The following is a 9542-nucleotide window of genomic DNA, read 5'->3' on the forward strand; positions in this document are numbered from 1 at the left end:
TGCAAGTTTTAGGTTCCACAGGTTTTGAAGATAAAAATAACGATGATGTCACCCAAATTGAGGGTTACATAAAAAATAAAAGAGAAAAAAAAAATTGTTCCAAACAAATAAAAAACCAATGTAACAATCAAATAGCGGATCAGGTTTAGGGGTAAAGGATTTAATTTTCAAGCTTTTGTAGAATAGTGGACGAGCTCGTAGTCACTTGAGCATTGAGTTGATGCAGACCGGATCCCATCTCCTTAATCACTGAAACTAAGGCACCCACCTGTGACTGCAATTCACTGATCCTGGCATCTGTACCTTCCTGGACAGCTAACATTCTAGCCACCCTTTCCTGAAGTTCACTGACCTGCTCCTTGAGTTCCGAAATCGAGGGATCCTTCTGTGATCCCAAAGAATTAGAGGAGCTAACAAATGAGCTGAAACCACCAAAACCAGAAAAACCAAGAGGAACAGCTGTGGGTGGAGGAACAAGTGCTACATTAGGCTTAGGAACAACATCTATAGGTTTGGATGCCTGTTCCTTTTCCTGTATAATTATATCCTCCTCACCTTGTTCCCCCTCATCATCCTCATCATCACCAGAAATTTCAACATAAGCAGGAGGACGAATTAAAGTTGGTCCTTTGGTAGCAATTCTTGTACTCTTTCTCACACTCGGAGGTGGTTTTGAAGCACCCTTGACTACCTTCTTCTCTTTTACCTGCCTCACCACCTTTCTCATCTTTTTAACTACCCCTGACTCTTCTTCTTCCTCATCACTATCCGACATTATCCAGTTTAATTTACCGTCCGCAACCTCCAATTTTAAGTAAAATAACAAATCATGCTGTAAAATTTGTTCTGACTTTACTTTTACTTCAACATATTCACTGAGATCAACAGAAAAGCTTTTAAACACCTCAGTCATTAAAGATCCATAACCCAGCTTACAGTTAGTTTCAATACAGTGGGTCATGTGTTTAATCATTAGGGCAGGGAAGTTGATTGGAATTTTGTGGGCTAGACAATACATTAGGGAGGCATCATACAAACTGGCTAAGGTTCTTTTGTGTAGTCTAGGAACAATGCCTCTCCTAACAATATTAAACAGGAGTTTTTGGGTTGGGGAAAGGAACAAGTCTTGATGAGTAATAGAACTTATCTTATAATCACCTCCAATCAATTCAACAAATATATCATTAGTAATCACCCCAATTTGAATTGAATCCGATTTTCCTTTCACATACTGGTCATATCCTTCATTAGGAGCAAGAAATAATTTTGCAAGGTATTCAGCATTAAAAGATATGGTTGTTCCATTCACAACACTTTTGCAAACTCCGTCCTCAAACCCAAAATTATTTCTAAATTCACACATCGCCATAGGAAAAATAGGATTTTTTGCAACAACACAGAATAAATTTATCCAATCTTGGTGCTCTAATAAATCAATTAAATCAGTAAACTGTGAGTCACACCATACCTTGTTAATCGCAAATCCCTCAACCAAATCTGCTTCCTTTACTGAGATTATTTTCCCCCTAAGATTTCGGCCACCGGACACCACCTCCGGCGACCGGCCACCGGTTTCTTCCCCCTGTGTAGAGGCGCTGCCATTGTCCTCTTCCTCTTGCTCGAGAATTGAACCCAGACCCTTTGACGTCGCAGCACCGCCGCCCCCTCGGCGTCGTTTCAAAGGACCAGTGGTTTGTCGACCTTGATCAGGTGTTGCGCCCCCTCGACGGCGTTTCAACGGGACGGTGCCGTCGGCCGAGCTTTGCGAGTCGGAACCCTCGTCGCCCAGCGAAACCGAGTTCGCACCCCGTAACTCGTCGGTTCTTGCGAATGGTTTAGCAGATCTGGCGGTTTTCGCGGCTTTCCCCCTCACCGTCGACCCCTTTCCGGTCGACCCATTTTCGAACCCAGTAGAGGCGACGCGGGTCGCGTTCTTCGATAGTCGTGGTCTTTTTGGGTGTGGTTCAGCCGTCGCGAGCGGGTGCGAGGTAGGGTTTTGTTGGGTGTTTGTTGCTGCGAACGAGATCTGGTGGTTAGGGTTTTGGTGGGTCGACGCCGGCGAGGAGGTCGGCTGGTGTGTCGCCGGAGATAACCGACTCCTCGTCGGTATAGGGGTGGTTAGGGTTCCGAAAGGGTTGTTTTTTGGTGGTGAGTGGGTTTTCTCAGGTGTTTGGAGAGGTGAGGTTTCCATGGGGATTGGAGATGTGGAGTTTCTTTTTCTTTTGGAAGACAAATTTGTGTTGTTACTGGTTCTCACCATTGTTGGTGAAAAGGTATGGATAGGTGGAGAATAAATTATTAGTGAAGTACAAGGAGGTGGGGAAAAACGTGTATTTGTTGGTGTGAGGTTTGAGTAGTTGAGATCCATTGGGATTGTTTCCATGAGTTTCTTAGTTGTTGGGAACAGGAAGAATTTGAGGATTAAGAAAATTTATGAGGTTTATGTATGTGGAAAAAAAATCGGAAAAAGGAAAAAATAAAAAACAATCGGAGAAAGGAAAAAAAATTTCGAAAGGAAAAATAAAGAAAAAAAAGAAAAAAAATTGATAACTGAAAAATAGGAGAGAATACAGGAAATATCATAACGGTGAATCTAGTTGTGTAACAACTTAATTTTGCATCTCGTATTATTGATTCATTCATTTCATCATGTATTATGCACTTTCATTATGTAGGTTGATCTCTAACGATGGTAAACTTCAGCTATGCTTTCGCACGTAAAATTATGAATATCTATTAAAGCCAGGCATTTAATATTAAAGTTTATACCTTTAGAGGATCTTCCTGCTTCCTTATCTTAGCTTGATCATTCCCAGTTCCAGTCTCATTTTCTCGTGCTTCTCTCTGCTTAAAGGTTTAGTCAAGATATCTGCAATTTGATTTTCTGTTTGACAAAAATCCAACTTAATTAAACCTTTTTCTACATTATCCTTAAGAAAGTGGTGTCTAATGTGTATGTGCTTGACCCTGGAATGGTGAACTGGATCTTTAGAAATACATATTGCACTAGTATTATCACAATAAATCGGAACACAGTCATATATGATACCAAAATCCCTTAGCTGTTGCTTTATCCAAAGGATTTGAGAGCAACATGCAGCAGCAGCTACGTACTCAGCTTCAGCTGTGGATAAAGCAACAGTGTTTTGTTTCTTGGAACCCCAAGAAACCATGCAGGGACCTAAGAATTGAACCATACCTGATGTGCTTTTACGATTTACCAGATCACCAGCATAGTCAGCATCAGCATATCCTCTTAAGTCGAATGTTCCACTTCTTGGATAGAACAAACATAGATCGTCTGTTCCTTTGAGGTATCTGAGAATCCTCTTTACAGCAGTCATGTGAGACTCCTTTGGGTTTGACTGGAACCTTGCGCACAAGCCTACACTGAATGAGATGTCAGGTCTACTTGCAGTTAGGTAGAGCAGGGATCCAATCATCCCTCTGTATCTTGTTTGATTCACACTTGTTCCTCTGGGATCTTCGTCTAATCTTGTGGTTGTTCCCATTGGTGTGTGATTCACTTTGGCAGTTTCCATTTCGTACTTTTTGAGGAGTTCTTTCACGTATTTCTGTTGGTGGATCATGATTCCTTCTTTGGTTTGTTTGATTTGCAAACCGAGGAAGAAATTTAGTTCCCCCATCATACTCATTTCAAATTCGCTGCTCATTAAATTTGCAAATTCCTTGCATAAAATTTCGTTAGTTGCACCAAATAATATATCATCAACGTAAATTTGTACAACTAACAAGTCTGCTCCTTTTGATTTTAGAAATAAAGTTTTGTCAATTCCGCCTCGTTTAAAATCATTTTGTAAAAGGAATTTGGATAATCTATCATACCACGATCTAGGCGCTTGCTTCAATCCATAAAGAGCTTTATCAAGCTTATAGATGTGGTTGGGAAATTCAGGATTTTCGAAACCAGGAGGTTGTTCCACATAGACATCTTCTTCTATTAGAAAATCATTTAAAAAAGCACATTTGACGTCCATTTGGTACAGTTTAAAACCCATAAAAGCAGCAAAGGCAATCAAGATTCTTATAGCTTCTAATCTAGCAACAGGAGCAAAAGTTTCTTCGAAATCAATACCTTCCTGTTGATTGTAGCCTTTGACCACTAACCTTGCCTTGTTCCTTATGATTGTTGCATGTTCATATTTCTTGTTCCGGAACACCCATTTCAGTCCTATCACTTTCTGGTGCTTAGGTTTGGGTTCCAGGTGCCACACCTTGTTCCTTTCGAACTCATTTAGCTCTTCTTGCATGGCTGTTATCCAATCAGCATCTTCCAGAGCTTCGGTGTGATTTCTTGGCTCTATTGTGGAAAGGAACGCATGAAAGGCACAAAAGTTTCTGAGTTGAGACCTTGTTTGAATTCCCTTTCTAATGTCGCTGACAATTAGTTTCATTGGATGGGAGCTTTGATGTTTCCATGGCTTAGGTTGAAATTGAGCCACGGGAACATCCAAGGTTGCTTCCGTCCTTTGAACGCCTTGATTATCTGCTTGTTCCTCTTGCATAGGAACACCTTGATTCTCTACTTGTTCCTCTTGCATGGGAACACCCTGATTTTCTACTTGTTCCTCTTGTATGGGAACACCCTGATTTTCTTCTACTTGTTCCTCTTGCATGGGAGCACCTTGATTTTCTGCTTGTTCCTCTTGCATGGGAACACCCTGATTTTCTGCTTGTTCCTCTGTTATGGGAATTCCTTGATCTTTCTTATGTGGTTCAGCTGGAGAATCTTCCTCATCATTATCTGTAAGGCGAATTAAACCAATATCGAAATTCTCCTGCTCCTGAACTTCATTAACATTGTTAGTTTCATCAAAAATAATGTGCACACTCTCTTCAACACTCATTGATCGCTTATTATAGACTCTGTAAGCTTTACTATTTGAGGCGTATCCTAGGAACACAGCCTCATCACTTCTATCATCGAATTTCCCTAGGTTTCTTTTACCATTGTTATGGACAAAGCATTTACATCCAAAGGCTCTAAAGTAAGAGATATTAGGTGTTGTTCCTTTTAGTAGCTCATAGGGAGTCTTGTTTAATAAGGTTCTAATCATGACTCTATTGACAATGTAACAAGCTGTATTTACTGCTTCTGCCCAAAAGTTCCTAGGTAAGGAACTAGCAATTAACATGGTTCTAGCCATGTCTTCCAAGGTTCTGTTTTTCCTTTCAACGACTCCATTTTGTTGTGGAGTCCTAGGAGCAGAGAAGTTATGATCCATACCTTGTTCCTTGCAGTATTCAGTGAACTTGTGATTTTCAAATTCAGTTCCATGATCTGACCTTATATGTATGAGTTGATAACCTGTGGTTCTTTGAATTTTCTTTGCAAAGGCAACAAACTCGTCAAAAGTTTCATCTTTGCTTGTTAGAAAAATAACCCAAGTGAAACGTGAGTAATCATCAACTATAACTAAGACATATCTTTTCCCACTTCTGCTTTGTATTCTCATAGGTCCGCACAAGTCCATATGGATGAGTTCCAATGGTTTTGTTGTGCTTACTATGTTTTTAGGCTTAAAAGAACTTCTGACATGTTTTCCTTTGGCACAGGCTTCACAAACTTTATCTTTAAGGAACTTGATAGACGGTAGCCCTCTTACTAGTTCCTTTGATCTTAGTTTGTCAAGCAGTGAAAAGCTGGCATGTCCGAATCTCTTATGCCACAAAAGGGGATCTTCTTCGATGACACTTAGACAAGTTAAGTTGTTCCTTGGAACTTTGTTTAGATCCACAGTATATGTGTTCCCTTTTCGAGTTCCTTCCAAAATAACTTTCTTGCTGTCATTGTTTATAATTCGACAATTTTCTGAAGTAAAGCTTACCGAGTTTCCTTTATCACAAAATTGTGAGATGCTTAACAGACTATGCATCAATCCTTCTACAAGGAACACGTTGTCAATTGAATGGGAACTTGACCTTCCGACTTTTCCAATGGCAATGATTTCGCCCTTCTTGTTATCCCCGAAAGTCACAGTTCCTCCATCATAGGCCTCTAGTGAGAGAAATTTAGATTTGTCTCCTGTCATGTGTTTGGAACACCCGCTATCCAGATACCACGAGTTGTTCCCCCTCACTAGGACCTGCAAGAAAACTAATGATTAGTTACAGGAACTCGGGTTTCCTCGAGTTCCTTTTCAACTACAAGATCAGCCTTTCTAACCCACATTTTCTTGACATAGTTTTCATTTTTTTGAGCTTGTTCCTCTTTCTTGAGACATTCAGTTACAACGTGATCACCATTGCCGCAAAAGGAACAAGCCTTTACACTGGGTAGATCAACATAGTTTTTCTTCTTACTGTTGTTTTTAGAGTAAAAGCCCAGACCTTCAGTTCTTTTGGATTTGGCAGTCTCAATCCACTTAGGTGTTATTTTAGGAGATTGTTTCCAAGCGTTGACTAGAGCTAGTTCCTTTATCAATTTCTCCTTTTGTTCTTTCACAGTGATTAGCTCACTGTTTAATCTTTCTAGATCAACATTAAACACACCCATATTTATTTCAGTGGATCTAGTAGGGTCTAGACTTAAATTGAACAACTTGTATTGACTGAGTTCTACATTAAGAAGAATATTCTCATTTTTTACTCTTTCATAAGAGTCTTTAAGCGAGGTGTTCCTATCAAGCAACTCAAAGAACTTGCCCTGTATATCTGATCTGACATTAGTTAGGTAGGTCATATGTCCTTTACTGAGTTCTAAAGCTTTATCACTTTGTTCTTTTATTATACTAAGCTTCTTAAACTCATCTAGAGTTTCTATTAGTAATTCAATCAACCTATTCTTGGACAGAGTTTGAAGAGTTCTGGAGGTTACCTCATTTGAAGGATCTTTCCCTGTTCCTTCGATCTTTTCCATGAGGCACAGGTTGGCAGTTTCCTCCTCTGGTTGTTCCTCTTCATCCTCCGAGTCTGAGACTTCTCCCCAAGCTGCAATCATCGCCTTCTTGAGGTTTGGTTTTGAAAAGGTAGATCTGTTGAATCTTTCCTTAGGCTGTTCCTTCCCTTTGCCTTTTCCCTTTTCATTTTCCCACTGGGGGCATTCCCGGATTAGATGGTTAGGATCACCACACTTGAAGCATCCTTGATCAGATTTAGAACCATTTATTTTTCTTCCAGAATTTCTGCCTTTCTGATTTCCAGGTTTGAAGTTCCTGTAAAATCGTCTCATCCTTCTGACTAGCATGGCAGCTTCTTCTTCATCAGGTTCCGAATCCTCTTCATCCTCAGCCTTAAGAGCCAGGCCTCGGTTTTTGGAATTCTCGGGAACAGCTGATCCCAGATGCAATTCATGGGTCATTAGGGATCCAGCCAACTGCTCAATGTTAAATTTTGTGAAATCCTTGGTTTCGAACAATGCAGTGACTTTGGTCCTCCATCGATCATCTTGAGGCATGCTTCTCAGAATTTTCCTAACCTGTTCATCAGAGGGAATAATTCTACCAAGAGAGACAAGTTCATTTGTGATGTTAGTGAAACGAGTGAACATTTCTTGAATTGTTTCTTTTGGTTGCATTTCAAAGCGTTCATATTTAGACATCAGTAAGTCAATTTTGGAACGTTTGACCTCATTTGTTCCTTCATGTGTTATTTGAAGGAGATCCCAGATTTGTTTTGCAGTCTTGCACCCCATGACTCTATTGTGTTCATGAGGTCCAAGGCCGCAATGCAAAATCTTAACTGCCATAGCATTGATTTCGTATTTCTCAAAATCTTCTTTCGTAAATTCAGAAATAGGTTTAGGAACTACCTCATTTTCAGCATTGGTTTTTGTTACCTCGAAGTTACCGACTTCTATGACTCTCCAGACTTGATAGTTCTCAGCTTTGATGTAGATCTCCATCCTGTTCTTCCAATAAGTATAGAATTTCCCGTTGAACATTGGAGGTCTCTGAGTTGAATAGCCTTCTTCGAGTTTCTCGTAAGTGTTCATGTTTGCCAGGAGCTTTTTCTCGACAGGGTTTCCTGTGTTTTTGTGAGAACCTGCTCTGATACCAACTGATATTCTAGTAGGAACACTTGACAAGAGGGGGGGGGTGAATTGTTTTCGTGAACTTAGGTTGTTCCTTTGCGGAATTTAGAAATTAAAGGAACAGCTATCAAATCAATACGAAGATTGTGAAAACTGAGGAAACTTCTTGATCCTTATCAAGAAGCAAAAACCTCAAACTCTTTTATATATTGTAATCGCTCGAATACAACACACTCAATAACTCGAGTTCCACTTGAACACGAGTTCCCCACTGCAATCCCCTTTGATTACAGTGCCTTGTTCCTTTCACACTCTTTTACTGACTTGACTCTAAGTCACTTTAGGATCACTCAACCCTTGTACCCCAAATTACAACTCGATGTATTTGAAACTTCTAGTAATCAATAAAGCTTATGAATAATACAGAAACTCTAGGAACACGCTCTTTTGTAAACTGACTTTTGATAAAACTCTTAAGCTCTTTAGAAATATTGTGCGTTGTCAGTTGTGTTTTGAGAAATGAAAAACCTTTTCCTTTTATAGAAGAACTTTCTTGGTCAGTTTCCCATGTTCCCCTCAACGGCCACTAACAGTTACTGGGAGCAGTAACGTGCACGTTGATTGAGAGAAACAGGGAGACTTCTTCAAACCACTTTTAACACGTTCAATTTTAGAGAAAATAGTGGGAGTAGTTTTAGGAACAAGTAGAAACCTTTTCTTGGAAAGCAAGGAATTCTAAATCAGAATCCAATGTTGATTTTCTCAAAATCGTTTTATTTATTTTCCAAAAGTTTTTCCTTTATAAAACTTTATTTTATTTACAAAAACTATTTTCTCAAACATATTAAAACACACGTGTTCCTTTTGTTCCATATTATGCATAAACGTTATTAAAATACTTACATAAAATCTAAACATAAACTCATATGTTGTAGCTTCTATGTTGGCACCTTTTGAAGCATCACTTGAATGCTTCATGCATTGTTCCTTCTCCGGAACTTTGATGATCTTCATATTATATGAGGAGCACCCTTAATAACTTGCCTAGGATCAGTCGTTGAGGATCAGCCTGCTTTAGGAGCAACCGTCTTTGGGAACAGCCGTCTTGGGAACAGCCATCTTAGGAACAGCCGTCGTGGGAACAGCCGTCGTGGGAACAGCCGTTGTGGGAACAGCCGTCGTGGGAACAGCCGTCGTGGGAACAGCCGTCGTGGGAACAGCCGTTGTGGGAACAGCCGTCGTGGGAACAGCCGTCGTGGGAACAGCTGTTCCCGCTGTCTTGGGAACAGCTGTCTCGGGAACAACCTTCATATGCAGACTTGATCGATTCTTTAGGAATTCCATGCATTGCTTAGTGTTTGTTCCACATGCTTAGTTTGTCCTACTCAGGCACTCCCTAACTTAGCATTCCAAAAACACACTTAAACAACGATTAGGAAGTTTGCGTTGTCATCATCAAAACTCAGAATCAACATTAATGTTTTTGTTCCTTTTATTTAGGGTGAAGAAATTTAAGCCACTAAACTTAGTAGTAGAATGGATTTCATCA

The sequence above is a fragment of the Spinacia oleracea genome, chromosome 2, assembly GCF_020520425.1.
Source record: "Spinacia oleracea cultivar Varoflay chromosome 2, BTI_SOV_V1, whole genome shotgun sequence".
NCBI classification, from domain to species: domain Eukaryota; kingdom Viridiplantae; phylum Streptophyta; class Magnoliopsida; order Caryophyllales; family Amaranthaceae; genus Spinacia; species Spinacia oleracea.